Source organism: Syzygium oleosum, unplaced genomic scaffold (assembly GCF_021117445.2).
Source record: "Syzygium oleosum isolate NSW1041296 unplaced genomic scaffold, Sole_v2.1 Sole_v2.12, whole genome shotgun sequence".
NCBI classification, from domain to species: domain Eukaryota; kingdom Viridiplantae; phylum Streptophyta; class Magnoliopsida; order Myrtales; family Myrtaceae; genus Syzygium; species Syzygium oleosum.
Genome location: NW_026607496.1, coordinates 1259015 through 1278025, shown reverse-complemented (window position 1 = coordinate 1278025; position 19011 = coordinate 1259015). Strand labels below are relative to the sequence as shown.

The 19011-nt window shown below is 40.9% G+C and overlaps 1 pseudogene; it reads left to right on the top strand.

Annotated features, from left to right (window-relative positions):
• Positions 1–366: 366 nt before the first annotated feature.
• LOC130139502 (MDIS1-interacting receptor like kinase 2-like) lies at positions 367–11374 on the top strand (annotated as a pseudogene).
• Positions 11375–19011: the final 7637 nt, after the last annotated feature.

Genomic DNA, 19011 nt, shown 5'->3' with positions numbered 1-19011 from the left:
TTCGCCAAACGAACGGAGCCTAAGTCTTCAGGGTTGGAGCCGGTTCAGGAAGCAAAGTGCAATTACGACATTTCTCTTGTTTTCTCGTATCAAGCGTCGACCCCAATATGTTGACAGTTAACTTACTTTTTTGTTTAAAAATGTTGAATACATTTAACCGATGCAGTCATTTTTAAAAAAAGGAATTACACGTGGGTGGTTATGCGGGCGAAATGACATGAAGGAAGCCACGTAGAATGCCCATCCAACGTTTTCGGAAAATGATTAAAAGTCGAACTTTGTGTGGGAGTGTGAGACAACCCGTGGTGCTATAAAACAGTAACATCCGGCTCGTTTCTCATGAGGTCCAATACCATCTTGTTAGGCATGGCAGAATCGACTGTAGCCCACCCTCTCTTCCTCTGTCTTCTCTTCTTGCTGCCATTTCGGGCCTCGGCGTCCCTGATCAAGGAGGCACAAGCTCTTGTCAAATGGAAGAACTCTCTCTCTCCTCCTCCTCCTCCACCTTCTCTAAGTTCATGGTCTCTCGCCAACGTCGCCCCTCTCTGCAACTGGACTAGCGTTGCCTGCAACAAGGACGGGTTGTAAGAATTTCCTAATGTGGGCTTCATTAATTTAAATTAACTGAATTGGTTTGGTCTAACAAAGGTAAGATATATGGGTTCTTAATAAGTCTAATATGGGGCTGGCTGGTGTGGGCCGAGTACGGCCCGGCCCGTAATGAGAGGGCCCGTGTTCGAAGACTCTATAAATAGCGCTCAAGTCCCTCCCCTAACCATATGATGCACAATCTGACTCACATACGGATCTAAAGAGAACTTTCTTCTCGTGAGTGGCAATCTCATTAGGCCAGTGTTCTAACGAAGGTTATAGGGGAGAAGCACTTGAGTTCGTGTTCAGAAACCGTCGCAAATTCCGCGTCAAGTGCGATGGATTTCAAACCAAGTACGCAAATCGATAATTTCTCCATTAACGTGTTTCGATTTCTGATTATGGTGATCCTGGGCGTGCCATTTTCGTGGCCAACATGTGGTATCAGAGCCTGCCATAGATTAGAACTGAAACATGCGGATTAGGACCGTTTTCGTTATGTCCGAGAGGTTTTTACCCATTTTCAAAATTTTTTGTCGGTTGAATGTAAAATTTTATTACATATTCGGAATCTACTCGTCGAGACAAGAAGATTGACGGGCGGCACGTCACCGGACGAGGCCGCACGCGCCCTCACGCGTTGACACGCGCCGTGGGGACGGCGGCGCGTGACGGCCACGCGCGGCCGTGCCGAACCGGCGCGTTTTCCGCCGGTTACCGCCGGTAACCGCTAGGGTGACGTCAACATGACGTCAGCGGGACGCGGATCCGGGTTGACCCGGATCCTGACCCGACCCGACCGTTGACTCTACCGGATTTTGACCCGACCCAACCGTTGATCGGACCGATCAACCGATCAGACCGGTCCGTTGACTGTTGACCAATTGGACCGGTCAACTGGTCGAACCAGCTATTCAGACCGGTTTGACCGGCTGAACACGCGCGCACGCGCCGCGCTTTCCAGCGGCGCGTGAGGGCACGTCCAGCGTCCGTTTGGGACATTCTTGGTACCGACGCGCTCGTATCGAGATTCTCTACATTGTGGTGTATTTATTTTACATGTTTAAAGCTTTTACAGATGTGAAAATACATATAGAACCCTATATACGCATATTTTTAGGGTATTTTTACGTATTTTTTTGTATTTCTTTACGGTTTCGGAAATGCATATGGTAGCTCACATGTATATCACCACATAAGGACTGTGTAGAGTGTAATTCATTGATAGACAATGAATGGAACAATATAATTAGCATGACATGTAATTTCAGAGATATACGCCCATGTCTTTACGTCTAGCATTACATGTATATAGTGAATGTGATACATAAAGCTCATATCCCTGGTATGAGAGATTTTCAAGGATTCAGTTGGGTTGTGACCGCCAAAGTGGCACACTTGACTGGGTTTGAGAAATATTGGTCTCATATTGTGGTGAGATGTCTCCTGTTCTATTGCGTGATCATACTCCCAAAGGAGGTGATCTTGTTTTGGTTCATGGAGGCGTACATGTATAGCATGTGCTTGAGAAATGACTAATCTTAGTGGTTCATACACCCAAAGGTGGTGATTTCACGAAAGATTAGAATACGTTCTCATGGCCGCTGTCATGTGGAGAGTGTACAACTGCATGTCATATTTTCTGCCCAAAGGTGAATATGTGATGATGTATGTAACTCTCTTGATAAGTACTCACATGATGCCGATTGTATTGTTTGTTTCTTTTCCAGTCACCTTTTCTGTAAACGGCAATTCCATTTCTATTGAGGTCCTTACTGGGTTGAAGTTTAAGAAATGGAAAGAGGATTTTCTATTTGGAATGGAGCTGGCGGATGTTCACATTGCTCTTACAAAGGATAAGCCGGCAAATATCACGGCCACCAGTACTGAAGCTGAGAAAATGGACTATGATGCCTGAGAAAAGAGCAATCGGATTTGCTTATTGACAATGAAGAAATCCATTCAAGAACACTTGAAAAGTGGTTTGCCAGCTGACTGTACTGCTAAGGAAATGATGGCAACCTTAGAGGCTAGAAACCGCATTTCATCTAATGCTGAGGTTGGTACACTTCTTCAAAAGCTCTTCAATATGAAGTATGATGGTACTGCTGGGGTTAGAGATTATGTCCTTAGGATGGTAGACCTAAAGACGAAGCTTCAAGCTCTTAATGTTTCCATTCCTTATACTTGTATTATGCATCAAGCCCTAAACACCCTTCCACCTGATTTTGGGATTATAAAGACAAATTACAATTCTCAAGATGAGACTTGGTCAGTTAATGACTTGATAGCAAGGGTGGTGGCAGAGGAAGAGAAACTTAAGAAAGAAAAAGGGCATCTAGCCTTATATGTTTCTGGTTCCCACAAAAGGAAGGATAAGAAGTCCAGAAATCGTACTCATAAAGGTACTCATGACACTACCGGTCAATCTGACAATATGGGTCCAAAGAAAACATCCTTCAAAAGGGATGGTGACCGCTGCTTCTTTTGTAAGAAGAAAGGTCACATAAAGAAGGACTGTGAAAAATTCAAAGCTTGGTTGTCCAAACGTGAGCCTACAGGTAATGATTCTTTGGCACTTGTTTGTGAATCCAACCTATCAGAAGCACCATATAGTTCTTGGTGGCTCGATAGCAGTGCAACTAATCATGTTGCTTTTACCATACAGGGATTCATAAACCGGAGGAAGCCAAATCAGGATGAGTCAAGACTCACTGTGGGAAACAACGAGAAAGCCGATGTTGTGTTTGTGGGAGATGTTATATTAATTCTAGACTCTGGTTTTAGATTAATGTTGAAAGACACTTTTTATGTACCTTCTTTTAAACGGAACTTAGTTTCCGTATCGTGTTTGGACATGTATGGTTACTCTTTTGAAATCAGGAACAATGTTATTTCTTTGTTTCTTAATTCAAATAAGGTTGTGTGCTGTAATATGTCCAACGGATTATACAGATTATGTTTGTCTCCCAATGACATATACGTCGCTTATACGGCTAAAAAGGTTGTTTCCAAGATACCACTACCTAAGGAATAGTCTTATGCATTGTCGCATAAATGGCTTGGTCATATCTCTAAGGATAGAGTAGAAAGGCTGATAAAGACTAACATCCTGCCTGCTCTTAAAGATGACCTAGAGACATGCGTAGATTGTTGTAGAGGTAAAATGACCAAGATAAGGAAGAAAACTGCAGTCCGAAGTTCTGACCTATTGGAGGTCATTCACACTGACATAAGTGGACCCTATACGGCAACCTTGTATAGAAATTTTTATTTCATCACATTTATTGATGACTATTCTCGATATGGCTATATGTACTTGATTAAAGAAAAATTTGAGTCTCTTGACAAGTTCAAGATTTTTCGGACTGAAGTCGAGAAACAGTTGGGAAAGGTCATAAAGGTTGTTAGATCTGACCGAGGTGGAGAGTATTATGGCAAGCATGGCGATGCCGGACAACTTAAGGGGCCATTTGCCAAATACTTAGAGGATTCCGGAATAGTGACTCAGTTTACTATGCCTGGGAGTCCTGAACAAAATGGTGTAGCCGAAAGGCCCAATTGCTCCCTTATGAAAATGGTGAGGAGTATGATTAGTAGGACAAATTTACCTGGTTTTCTGTGGGGTGAAGCTTTGAAAATAGCTTTGTACATTCTGAATCGTGTACCTACTAAAGCTGTTCCATTGACTCCTTTTGAGTTATGGACTGGACGTAAGCCTAGCTTAAACCATCTTAAGGTTTGGGGATGTCCTGCAGAAGTAAAGTTGTATAATCCAACATTAAGTAAGTTGGACTCTAGAACCACTCGGTGTTACTTTGTATCTTACCCGGATCATTCGAAGGGATATCGGTTCTATAATCTCAATTGAGGCACAAGAATTATGGAATCACAGACAGCCAAGTTTCTGGAGTTTGATGTGGCCGAAGAAAGTAGCTGCTCACAGACTATTGAGGATAATAGTATGGTGGGTAATGTTGTATCTTTATCTCCTCCCATACAGATAATTGTGGAGACTCCCACACCACAGACTGAACCTGTTGAGGCTGAGGATCCAATTATCGAGACAGCTCCTAATAAAGTTCCTCAAGGCTTTCAGGTGCAGGATGAGGCTGTTGCTGCTCCAGTAAGGAGATCCATTAGAGAGAAACGATCAGCTATACCATCGGACTATTTAGTCTATATAGGAGAGCAAGACTACGATATTGGTTCTGTGGCTGATCTAGTGACTTATGCGGAAGCTGTTTCTTGTCCTCAGTCGGAACTGTAGTTGGATGCAATGAGAGATGAAATGCAGTCTATGAAGCATAATGGTGTTTGGGAACTTGTTGAATTACCTGAAGGTCATAGACCTATTGGTTGCAAATTGGTGTATAAGACTAAAAGGGACTACAAAGGAAAGATTGAGAAGTTTAAAGCCAGACTGATAGCCAAGGGTTCCACTCAAAGAGAAGAAGTAGAATATGAAGCAACTTTTTCTCCAGTCTCTTCTAAAGATTCTTTCAGAGTGATCATGGCATTGGTAGCTCATTTCGATATGGAGTTACACCAGATGGATGTTAAAACTGCCTTTCTCAATGGAGACCTTAATGAAGAAGTCTATATGATGCAATCCGAAGGCTTTGCGGCAGATGATTCAGGTACGCTTGTATGTAGACTGAAAAAGTCTATTTATGGTCTCAAGCAAGCTTCTAGACAATGGTACTTGAAGTTTCATAGTGTTGTCGCTTCATTTGATTTTGTTGAGAACAAAGTAAATCAATGTATATACTGCAAGGTCAGTGGAGGGAAATTCATTTTCCTTATACTCTATGTGGATGATATCCTACTTGCGAGCAGTGACCTTAGTTTACTGCATGAGACAAAGCGGATGTTGTCAAAGAACTTTGATATGAAGGACCTTAGTGAGGCGTCTTTTGTCCTTGGCATTGTGATTCATAAGAATCGTTCTCGCCGACTATTAGGTTTATCTCAGAGGGCATATGTTGATCGTATCTTAGAAAGATTCAATATGCAGCAATGCAAGCCAGGAATTGCTTCTGTCAGTAAGGGTGATAAGTTGAGTCTGTCACAATGTCCTCATTCAGATTTTGAGAAAGCCCAAATGAAGAATGTACCTTATGCTAGTGCACTTGAAAGTATTATGTATGCTCAAGTATGTACTAGACCAGATATTGCTTTTGCAATAGGACTTCTAGGCAGATATCAGTCAAATCCAGGACACGATCATTGGGTTGCTGCCAAGAAGATTTTGAGGTACTTAAAGAGGACAAAAGACTATATGCTGATTTACAAATATGTTTAGGACCTACAGCTGGTCGGGTATTCGGATTCAGATTTTGTTGGCTGTCAGGATGAAAAGAAGTCGACAACAGATTACATCTTTAAGTTAGCAAGAGGTGCAGTATCATGGAAAAGTGAGAAACAGAAATCAATGACATCATCTACCATGCAAGCGGAGTTTGTAGTATGCTTTTCGGCCGCTACTCAGGCAATTTGGCTTCAGAACCTCATTAAGGAGTTGATCGTATTTGATTTTGTGGATAGGCCCATACAGTTGTATTGTGACAATAACTCTGCAGTGTTGTTTGTTAACAACAACAGAGGTCTCAAGGGGTCTAAGCATATGGAGGTCAAGTACCTGACTATAAAGGAAAAAGTTTAGACTGATGACATTGCAGTAGAGCACATTTCAATAGATGATATGATTGCAGATCCGCTAACTAAAGGCCTTCGCCCTTGTGTATTTGATCGACATGTCATGAATATGGGCTTAGGAGTATCATGGGATACTGTTAATTAGTGGGAGCTATTTAGTTTTATGTTGCTCTTATAAAGTTTATATCTGATTTTGTTACATTTTGTAATATTTGAATATGTATCAACTCTTTTGCATTCAATGAGGTATTTGTGAATGTAGATTTATCAAGTTGAGTACACATATTTGATGAAAATCTCGAGGCGTTATGTAAACCTTGAGTACAGGCTATGGGGCATTCTTGGTATTAGCCTTAACGATATGTCTTGTTACACATAAAGTATAGTTAACTATCAAGGTAAGACATATGCAGGTTTGTTGGAACCATGAAAGATATTCTCTGGTGACACACTAGGTTTTGTGACACTTAAGTAGAGAGAATTTGGATTAACAAAATGGACAACACATGAAGTATCACTCATTATGAGGTATTGTCCATTTGACACACTACCGTATTGAATCCATATCAGTAAAGTTGAAAGCACTCATGACCATGGAAGGCTCTGCGTGAGTCATGCAGTTACTGTTATGATTCGGTGTTCGCGACTTTATGGGATCAGATTGACTATTAAGAATAATCTCTAGACCAATATAAGGGTGCGCACACAGTTGTGTTTCAATTAATATCGCCCAAGTGGGAGAATGTAAGAATTTTCTAATGTGGGCTTCATTAATTGAAATTAATTGAATTAGTTTGGTCTAATAAAGGTAAGATATATGGGTTCTTAATAAGTCTAATATGGGGCTGGCTGGTGTGGGCCGAGTACGGCCCGGCCCGTAATGAGAGGGCCCGTGTTCGAAGACTCTATAAATAGCGCTCAAGTCCCTCCCCTAACCATATGATGCACAATCTGACTCACATACGGATCTAAAGAGAACTTTCTTCTCGTGAGTGGCAATCTCATTAGGCCAGTGTTCTAACAAAGGTTATAGGGGAGAAGCACTTGAGTTCGTGTTCGGAAACCGTCGCAAATTCCGCGTCAAGTTCGATGGATTCCAAACCAGGTACGCGAATCGATAATTTCTCCATTAACGTGTTTTGGTTTCTGATTATGGTGATCCTGGACATGCCATTTTCGTGGCCAACACGGGTCAGTCTCAAAGATCAGCCTCTCGGGCTCAAGCCTCAGTGGCACACTCGATGCACTCGACTTCACTTTGCTCCCGAACCTGGCCTGCTTCGACGCCAGCAATAACAATCTCAGGGGCTCGATACCATCATCGATCGGCAATCTCTCCAAGCTCACGTTCCTGGACCTGGGGTTCAATCTCTTCGGAGGTGGCATGCCGCCTGAGATGGGCCGATTGCGAGAGATTCAGTACTTGAGCCTCTTGAAAAACAATCTTGTGGGTACTGTTCCTTACCATATCAGCAATCTCAGGAATGTTTGGCACTTGGATCTTCAATCAAACTACTTGAAATCTCCTGACGGGTCGAAATTCTCCGTTATGCCATCGGTGACTTACCTGAGCCTCTCTGAGAATGAGTTCGATGGCAAATTCCCAGGCTTTGTGGCCAATTGCCAAAATCTGACATACCTCGACCTGTCACTAAACAGATTGACCGGCGAAATTCCCGAGGCTGTCTATACCAACCTGGTGAACCTTGAATACCTCAACCTCACTGAGAATTCGCTCCAGGGGCCGATCTCAAACATATCAAAACTTTCCCGGCTGAAGGAGATCTGGATTAGTAACAATCTGTTCGGTGGTCCGATTCCTAGAGACATAGGATTGCTGTCTGAGCTTCAGATGATAGAGACGTACAACAATTCCTTTGAAGGGGCAATTCCTAGCTCCATTGGTCAATTGAGAAAGCTTCAAAGGCTTGATTTGGGCACAAACCGCTTGAACTCTTCAATCCCTACCGAGCTCGGGCTTTGTTCTAACCTCACCGAGTTAGCCCTCACCGAGAATTCGATCTCCAGGGAGCTGCCTCTCTCTCTCTGTCCAATCTGGTCAGATTGTCGACATTTGGATCTTCGGATAATCGCCTGTCCGGTGAGTTTTCGCCTTCTTCACAAATTAGACAGAACTCATTTCTTTGCAGCTCCAGAACAATTTTCTCTCCGGGCAAATTCCTCCGGAAATCAGAAGCCTGACCGAGCTCAATCTCCTCTTTTTGTACAGCAATTTGCTCTCTGGCCCGATCCAGTAGGGATCGGGAGCTTGGAGAATTTGGTCGAGTTAGACCTCTCAACAAACTCTCTCCAGCCAAATCCCTTCAACATTGGGGAACCTCAGAAACCTTCAATCCCTCCAGCTTTTCTTTAACAAACTCACTGGGACTATTCCTCCAGAGGTCGGGAATCTCATGTTGTTGACCACTCTCAACCTCAACACAAACCAGCTTCATGGAGAGGTCATTGAGACCATCTCTCACCTTGCTAACTTAGAATCAATCTCTTTGTTCACGAACAATTTCTCAGGAACATTACCAGGTGATTTCGGCAAGTACAGCCCTTCTCTGCACCATGTTAGGTTTTCGAATAACAGCTTCACCGGAGAACTGCTGCCCGAGTTATGCAGTGGCTTCGCTCTACAAGAACTCGTCGTCAATGAGAACAAGTTCACCGGGCTGCTGCCCGACTGCTTGAGGGATTGTTTGGGGATAACAACAGTCCTTCTAGAGGGCAATCAGTTCACTGTAGATATCACAAGTGCGTTCGGAGTTTATCCAAATCTAACCTTAATAAGCCTCAGCAACAACCGATTTGTCAGGACTCTCTCAGCACAATGGGGAGATTGTACTAATCTCACGAAATTACAGATAGATGGTAACAAAATCTCGGGCCATATCCCGCCGGAGCTCGGGAAATTGTCTCAGTTGCGCATCGTGAATTTGGACAACAATGAATTGACCGGGAGAATTCCCGACGAGATGGGAAATCTAGGGAAGTTGTTCAAGCTGAACTTGAGCAAGAACCATTTGGCCAGAGATATTCCCACCTCGTTAGGAAGCTTATCGAAGCTAGATTATCTTGATTTGTCAGAGAACACATTGATTGGTAGCATACCAGACGAGCTAGCGAATTGCCAGAATTTACTGTGCTTGAACTTGAGTGTTAGCGATATCAGGATATCTATTTGATTATGCATATCTCTCGGGATTATGCATATATTTCTTTCGATATTGCATATCCTTGATTGATTTACATTTGATATTATGTTTATCTTGTTTCCTTAATCAGTTATCTAATAAGCCTATAAATAGGCTCTCCATGTACTCTTTTATATATTATCGAATATACAAAAATCCTTCTTCTGCTTTACTTTTGAGTAACAACAATCTGTCAGTTAACATATCTGTGCTCGGGAAGTTGTCCACGCTACGTTACCTCCTAGACCTGAGCCACATTTCACTTGCAGAACCAATTCCTTCCAATTTGGCAAAGCTTACTAAACTAGAAAATCTCAATCTTTCGCACAACAATTTGTCAGGTACAATCCCCGCTTCTCTCTCCAGCATGGAGAGTTTAAGCTCCGTAGACTTATCGTACAATGAGCTGACTGGTGCGGTTCCTAGCGACGGGATCTTCCAACGAGCGCCCGAAAGTGCTTTTATTCAGAATTCGGGCTTGTGTCGAAACACGATGGGATTATTACCTCAGGGGATGAGCTGTAAATCGTCTCACCACAGGAAAAAGGTTCAGGTTGGTGTGAGTGTTGGCGTCTGCTGCTTACTATTTCTAGCGATTCAAATTGCTGTGATTCTGGCACTTTGGCGGCAGTGAAACAAGCTTCTCGACGAAGAGATCAAGAGTCTTAAAAAGAAAGAGAAATCCAAGCGGATCATATGGGAAAGGGAAGGGAAGTTCACATTCAGTGACATCGCAAAGGCCACCAACGATTTCAGCAATGAGTACAGCATTGGAAAAGGCGGGTTCAGGAGCGTTTACAAGGCCGAACTGCCCAGCGGCCAAATTGTTGCTGTCAAAAAGCTCAACGCATCAGAATCGGGCGATGTCCCAGAGGTCAACTGCCAGAGTTTCGATGATGAGATCCGCGTGTTGACCGACATCTGGCACCGCAATGTGATCAAGCTCCACGGTCCTGTTCCAAGAGGGGTTGCATTTACTTGGTCTATGAGTTTGTTGAGAGAGGCAGTTTGGCAAAGGTCTTGTATGGAGGAACAGGAGCAATTGAACTGGACTGGGGTACAAGGGTGAATATTATTCATGGCGTGGCTCACGCAATTGCCTACTTACATCACGATTGCTCGCCACCTATCGTCCACCGGGACATCACATTGAACAACATCTTGCTCGAGCCCGACTTCGAGCCTCGGCTCTTGGATTTCGGGACGGCGAGACTCTTGAATTCAGACTCATCGAATTGGACCGCAGTGACTGGATCTTATGGCTACATGGCTCCTGGTAAGCTCCATGATCAAATCTAACCTACATTTCACGTGTACATACCATCTTGGATTGACTAAATATCTCTGACTAACATCTTGAATTCGCATTCATCGAATATTTCTAACAAGACTTTCTGAAGCGCAAGTATAGATTTTTGAAAAGTGGTTTGCGTAAGGATATCATAGAAATTTGAAATTTGTGTATGACTTGACGTTGTGATCAAAACATTGATTCATTCTTCTTTTAATGGAAAACAGACTTAGCAGTAACGATGCGGGTGACAGACAAATGTGACGTGTATTACTTCGGAGTAGAGGCGCTAGAGATAATGATGGGGGACCATCCAGGGGATCTTCTCTCTTCCCTATCTATGACGCAAACGTCAACATTATCGGAGAACCCAAATTTGCTGCTGAAGGATGTGCTCGACGCACGTCTTCCTCCTCTGACCGGACAACCAGCCAAGAAAGTGGTATTCATCATCACGGTGGCACTGGCGTGCACGCGGATGAGCCCCGATTCGCGACCCACCATGCATCTTGTTGCGCAAGAATTATCAGCATGCACTCAAGCTTACTTGCCTGAGCCATTAGGATCAACAACTTTTGACAAAGCCATCGAGTTTTCAGAAAGAAAATTTCGAGGGATAGTGCAAATCGCATGATACTTCTCTCTTTTTCTTGTTTGACTTAGCTTGTAACGAATGAGAAAGAGTGAGTGGGTGGGTGGACCGTCGTCCGGACAAACAGGATAACTTAGATAATCTCTACTGGACTGGTACGTGTAAAACTTCGGCCTCAAATTTTGAAGCTGTCCAACCCCTCCAGCTCTTTGAGTCAACTTGAACTCAGGTCAATTCATATTGCAACAGAAACTCTGTGACAAGGACTTCGAGCCCTCATGCAAGACGAAGAAGAAATGTTCAGAGTTCATCATCATAGCTCGAGATTGACGAGGAGTTTCTTCGTAGGATCTCACCAATGCGCCTCTACTTCTCAGGACCATCCCATCAGGTCGGGGTGTTAACTTACTGTCTTCTCTGACCAATACTTATCAACCTCTTCGTTCTCTGTCTGCTTCTTGTCAGGGAAAGGGGAAATCGGCTTGTGATGGATAGGGTTAAGAGTGTACAAAGCTCAGTAGCCAACCCAACAAGCCTAGGCTTGTGCTGTTTTGCATTGTCTTCAAAACATGTTTATCAGATTTTAAGTACGAATATTCTAGTGAATATAAATCACATCATCCCTTCGGATGATAATACAGATTACTCTCTCGTTTTGTTTTCCTTTAAGTTGGTACGGGATGTGCCATGCAGCGATACTTGCGTAGTCAAATTCTAGCCCTAAAATGACGTTCTTTGTATTATTGATTTTATCGGAAAACAAAGTCGAATAGAAGTCACTTTTTGATGGTGACAAATAGGTCGAACAAAATCTGACCACTAACACCACTACCAAGAACTTTTACTTTTTAAGATCGTGTACTCGAGTCATGTAGGAAATTGCCATCTCTTCTAACTTGGTTAATCGAATCAAAAGACTAAAAGAATATCATGATGGAGACTTCCAATGTGACTAAGCCAAAGCTCCAGCATGATTAGCTCACATTCGTGTATCGGATCTGGCTTTTCTCCCTCAATTATGACGTTAGATTTGCCAACAAAAGCTATTCATATTTTTTAATAATTCTCTCAAGATAAAATAGCCACTAAGAAGGGTCTCCGCGTCTCCAAGGAAAAAAGGATCTAGTCCAACCAAAGTGAAGAAAATATATATCCACTATATATATATATATATATATATATATATATATATATATAGTGGATGGATTTAAGTACACTTTTGACCTCATCATTGCTATTCTCGTTGGGTCCAAATGATTAATTTCCCTCTATAACTTTGAAAAAGAAACAAAAATATTTTCACTTTTATAAACTAAGATAGTAAGATTCTAGTCTATTAAAAAAATTTCAATATTTGAAAGGAATCCATTTTAAAGAATCACCCTCTTTTTTTTAATTTGCTTACTAAGTTCCTTACAACATACGTGAATTAGAAATACAAATAAAAAGAAAAATTATGGGGTCAATTGGAATAATAAAGTGCTAGAGTCATTCTTTAAGATTCAGGAGTAATGCCTACAGTACCAGTAACATGCAGTTGCGGTTAGTCTAAGTAAAGTGCCAACTTCAGTGTGAAGGGGTCGATTTCGTGCTATTTGACTGCACATTAAAAGAAAGAAATCTGTTCGAATTCATGCAATTGACTACACATTACTGTGATTAGTTAATGTTGATTCCATGCCGTTATAAGGTTGATTGAAAATTTGATTGAAGGAAAATCAATTGAGGCAGGTAAACTAGGCGGGAAATAAAAGCTGCGAGCAATGCAAATGGAACTAAGTTTGTTAATGATCTCGGTTGATTGAAATTGGGCAAGGATAGTAGATAATGTGAAATTTGGAGCCAAATTTCAACTTGTACGATTGGGAAAAAAAATTATCAAGATCGGTTTTTATGAATCCCAAGAAGATTTGAAAGAGAAAAGATTTTTCAATGGTTATTCAATGAAATCATTTTGACCATATAAATGGCCTGATTGAAAGTTTCGAAAGTTTAATAGTGCGATTGGAAGTAGCGCGATAAATCAAAAGATGCGCGGTAAGGACGGGCCATCTAGAGAGGACAAGGGACTACCATGCCCTTCATTTGGCTAATGATCATCCCCATCAATCAATTCGACCATCAACTAAAGAATACTTGATTAGAAAAACAAATTGGAACAGTTGAAACCAAGACTATATTCTATAATAGAAAAAGGAGGAGATTCATATTTCACAATTGATCACGTGGGAATATAAAATCAGATTATTATTATTATTATTATTATTATTATTATTATTATTATTCTTGCTGCACACAAGTTTATTAAAAACGAATCCCCACCCTAAAAGTAGTCGGCAAAGGACCACCAAAGGCCCCCATACTTTTATTTGGTCAAAATTGAACCCCATACTGACATTGATATTGATGCTTCTTGCCTGCTTCGAGGAAATGCGAGTTTAAAAGAGAAAGTTGGTCATTGTTTAAACTAATCCTCCTATTGTTATTATTATTATTTTAATTAGAAACATGCTACAGCCCAAAACGAACATCTTTTACGTCGTTTCTCTTGTTCGGTTGATCCTAATCAAGGGCACGTAGTCAAGCTAGTGTATAAACCAAGAAAGTCAAGTAGAATTAACTAAGACCGATAGTATGCAAGGGTGTATTTGTTTCGCCAAAAAATTGACCATTTACTAAAGAGAAATGATCGTATGACGGCATTATCTCTCTTGGAAAAGAGACTATGCATATTCTGCCTTTAGTTTTCCCTAGGGAACCGGATAAATTGTTCATCCAGCTTCCTCGGGAAATTTGGAAATGAAATCTCAAGATTTCCTCTAATCAAGATTCCTTAAATGTGAATATAATGAAAACAAAATAAGGGAAATTATAAATATGAAGAAAACCCGGCCTAATTCCAAAAAAAAGCACCAACTTTTGGTCGAGGGATAATTCTGGCCCGAACTTTTTTTTTGTTCCATAAAAAAGCACCAACTTTAGGTCGAGGGACAATTCTGGCCTGAACTTTTTTTTGTCCCGTAAAAAAGCACAAACTTCAGGTTGAGTGACAATTCCGGCCCCAATTTTTTTTTGTCTCATTAAAAATCACCAACTTTCATCATGATCTCAAATCTGGCCCCCTGTTGACTTTCACCATTGTTTGAGAAAGAAGGTTATGGTGATGAGCTTGGCGAATCTCGTCCATGGTGTTTGTCGACAGAGAGTGGTCGGTTTCAGTTTACGTTTGGCCAGAGAGATTCAATCTAGAGATATTTTTGACTTGTTAGTGAAGTGAAGGAGATGAACAGTTTTACCGTTATTCTTCAAATTGTAGCTTAGAGAATAAGAGTATAAATATTGCTTTAAATCCAGTTAGCAAGTCACATGGATTTATTACTAATATGTAATAGTCAAGCTAAATAATCAATGATTCTAAGTCAATGGAGGTCAGATTTGGGATTTAAGTCAAAGTTAGTGCTTTTTTATGAGACAAAAAAAAGTTGGGGCCGGAATTATCCCTCGACCTAAAGTTGGTGCTTTTTTACAGGACAAAAAAAAGTTCGGGCCAAAATTGTCCCTTGACCTAAAGTTGGTGTTTTTTTATGGGACAAAAAAAAGTTCGGGCCAGAATTATCCCTAAACCTAAAGTTGGTGCTTTTTTTTTGGAATTAATCCAAGAAAATCCACAAAACATCCGCAACAATAAAAAAAAAATTTATCCATGCCCGTTTATGATCATCAATTGAGCAGCCATGATCACGAGCTTATATCGACCGGCCTTGGGCTCGAGTTTCGCCAGTCGAAACTCTAATGGTCGCGGCCGCTGCAACCAGGGTTGCCACAAGCTTAGAGCTCACGACTATGGCGGCCGTGAGGGACCCTCATCTCTCTCTCTCTCTCTCTCTTGTTTTGTCTCGTCTCGTTTGATGTGGCGCCTTATTTGCTCATGTTAATTTTGGGCGAATCATAACATGACACGTATATCCCAGCGTCTGTGTCCTTAATTCTGCAATCCATGTGAACAAAAATCCACCAGCAGGAGAAAAGTATAACGGAAGGACTATATGTTGACATCTTTTAAAAAAGTCGAGGGACATCTTTTAACAAAAAAAAAAGAAAGATGGAGGAATGATTTTGATTTTCGAACAAAAATGGAGGAACATCGATGATATTATTCCAATCAGTTGCCCGTTCCTTTGAAGTGGAAATTGCGGCTCACAATCCACCGTAATCATCGCGGATGATGGTGGCCTTTAGGCTAGCGACGACCTTCATAAAACATTTCCCTTTAGGATATGATCGTTTGTGTCACTTGTGTTTCGCCGGATATGCTCCCGCGACGAAATATAATTCACCAAAAGTCGTTATTCGGTTCTTAATAAGAGGAAATCGAGTTCCGTGGTGACTCCGGACGGGAAATATCCAGGAAGACAAGGGAAAATTGCGAACTTGTACTCCGAGCTTCGAACCGGACTGTCTGTACAAATCGTGCCGGAATTCAATCGACGACAAAGCTTGAAAATACAGCCACACACGTACACAAAGATGTAACGCCGAAATTGAATCGACGACGCAACACCCGGGATAGAGATACACGCCGGAATTTAATCGACGACGCGAATCGAAAAGCTACAGCTAAGGAAAAGTAAAGTGCGGTACATAAAAGTAAAGATAATTGAAAGATAACATATTGTTTGATTTGTCGGGAGTGGTCGTCTCCAGTAGATGGCCGGTGATATTTATAATGGTTGTGTGGTAACTGCTCATTAGCGGTTTTCAACAGTTGTGCTCATGTTCTTCCATTCCGAAAATCTTATCTTCATGTCCATGTGACGTCATGATCCTGCTTTCAAGATAACTGTCCTACGATCTTGTTCACAAGTGATAACTGCCTCATGATCATGCTTCCAAGTAATTGTTTCCTCAAAATATACATGTATGCTCCTTAGTGGTTTTCAACAGTTGCGTTGAGTCCACTACCTTGACGGTTTATTCGACTCCACTACGTTGGCGGTTGCTTCGACCTCACTATGTTGACAGTTACTTCTTCGATAGTTGTATTCGAGATTGTCGACTCCACTTTGTGTCGATTCCTTCAAGTTGGCAATTCTTCACTGAAGTATCTATCAATTTCCGTATCCTGATCAGTCATGACCGTCGACTTCCTTTTAACGTCAACAACTCTACAGTGATTTTCTGAGAAAACTTAAAACATAAAAGTTGTAGATCCAGGAGTCTTCGTTCTTTTGGCTTTGGAATAGGTCAATCCGATCTGTCTCGACGAAGTTATGAACATTTTCCTGAGCTAGCGCAGAACCGAAATTTCCTCGAAGAGACGAAGTTATGATCAGTCACGTACGTCGACTTCCTTTTTACGTCGATGTGATTTTCTGAGAAAACTCAAAACATAAAAGTTGTAGATCCAGGAGTCTTCGCTCTTTTGGCTCTGGAATCAGGTCAATCCGATCTGTCTCCACAAAGTTATGACCATTTTCCCGAGCTAGCGCATAATCGAAATTTCCTCGACTAGACGAAGTTATGACCAGTCACGTCCGTCGACTTCCTTTTTACGTCGAGGTGATTTTCTAAGAAAACTCAAAATATAAAAGTCGTAGATCCAGGAGTCTTCATTCTTTTGGCTTTGGAATCAGATCAATCCGATCTGTCTCGATGAAGTTATGACCATTTTTCCGAGCTAGCACAGAACCAAAATTTCCTCGACGAGACGAAGTTATGACCAGTCATGTCCGTCGACTTCCTTTTTACGTTGATGTGATTTTCTGAGAAAACTCAAAACATAAAAGTTGTAGATCCAGGAGTCTTTGTTCTTTTGGATTTAGAGTCAGGTCAATCCGATCTGTCTCAACGAAGTTATGATCATTTTCCCGAGCTAGCGCAGAACTGAAATTTCCTCGACAAAGTTGTGACCAGTCTTGTCAATAATACCCAAAAATTGATCATCTTTGGGTGTAAACATATACACATGACTCATGTCTCTGATATGTGTCTCTTATGTTCGTAACTTGATGATATTTGCTTTCACGTTGCCTCAAGCCTCTGTCAGGTGTCCGTTGATGATGTTTGGTACAAACACTTGTCGACCATGACTGAACTATGTCGACAAGTTGGCCTTTTTTGGTGTAAACAGCTTGTAAAAATAAATGAACGAAAAATATTTTCATTATCGACATAGAAATTTAGGATTAAACTATTGTTGACAATGAAAATAAATTTTATTGACTTATTTTTCTAAGCAATGCGAAAAAAATCATTTTGACAATTGAGCTACGACGGAAGCACAATTACAATTTTAACTCGATTGATTTTTTGACCTATCAAACGTTATTTGCCATGAGGCTCCTCCTGTAGACCTCTTGTTTGACAATAACATGTAGGGCAAAGCTATTTTCACATCACATATGACTAGATCCACCACATTTTCGCTAGAGCTACGAAATTTTCTTTTATTTATTGTAATTGAAACTTAAAGTGATGGACCCCAATTTAAACACTTTCCTTCTCTTTCTAGCTTTTCTAATTTTAATGTAGCATCCGGTTATCGTAATTAAGAATAATAAATTTATGTGGATATAACCATGCACATAAGGAGCCTATCTTTTCTTCTTCTTTTTCACCTCTATCTTTTAATAATATTGTGTAGAAAAATCTTAAAGAATTCTTCACATCGTCAATCAAAGTTCCAGATTAATTGTCATGTAGAAATCTAGAAAAATCTAAACACAAACAACCTTTTCAATTCAAAACTCTGCCTCAAGTAAAAGAAATATTTCGATGCAAACTTAATTTAACTCATTTTGGATTGACAAAGAAAATGCCGAATTTTATTTTTCAAACAATCATATTGTTAAGATGCACATATAAGTTGTGAGAATAGTGACATATCGGAAAATTAGTATGGTGTGAAATAGTTAATTTTATCCTAGTTGAGCTTGAGCTTTTGAGTGAATGGATATGTTGATGGGCTTAGACTTGAGCTTCCTCTTAGCAATCTCCCCGAGAGAAGGTATCAGGTTTTTGTCGCGCGTTCTCTACAAATGCTATGAAAGCCAATGGTTGATTGATGGCATACTCCCAATGCATATTGATATTCAGTAAATATCTCAATTAAGGAATCTAACCAACGCGATTTCCAAACAGTCTTCATGGTTCGGTAGACCTGAAGTGGAGAAAAAGACCAAGGATAAAGTAGGGGCTTGAAGATTCAAGTTGAAAATGTTGATACTAGAAAGATATTCGAATTAAGGAAGAGCAGACCTAACATTGAGCTCACAAGTGAGAGAGAGATCATTGATATGCACGTGCAAATAGTGCTTAAAAAAGTCACACATCGAAAAATTGGTATATAATGAAAAGTAATTAATACATCATAATTGACTCACAACTCTTTGGTTTAAGTTTTTTTTGTGATTATGGTCCAACTAAATATGTTGACAGACTTGAATTTAGGCTCCATCTTGGTAATCTTCCCCGGTGAAGGTATGGGGCTTCTATTGCGCGCTCCCAATTTAAAGGGAACCCACAACAGAGGACAACTAAATTGAGAGAAAATGTATAATTGTGGAATCCACCAAGGGTGTTTTCATCTATCTGGTATAAAAAGGAGTGTATTTAGTCATATAAAGGGTGGAAATAATGTCACCCACAAGAATGGTTAGTGATGCAATATTTGACCACAG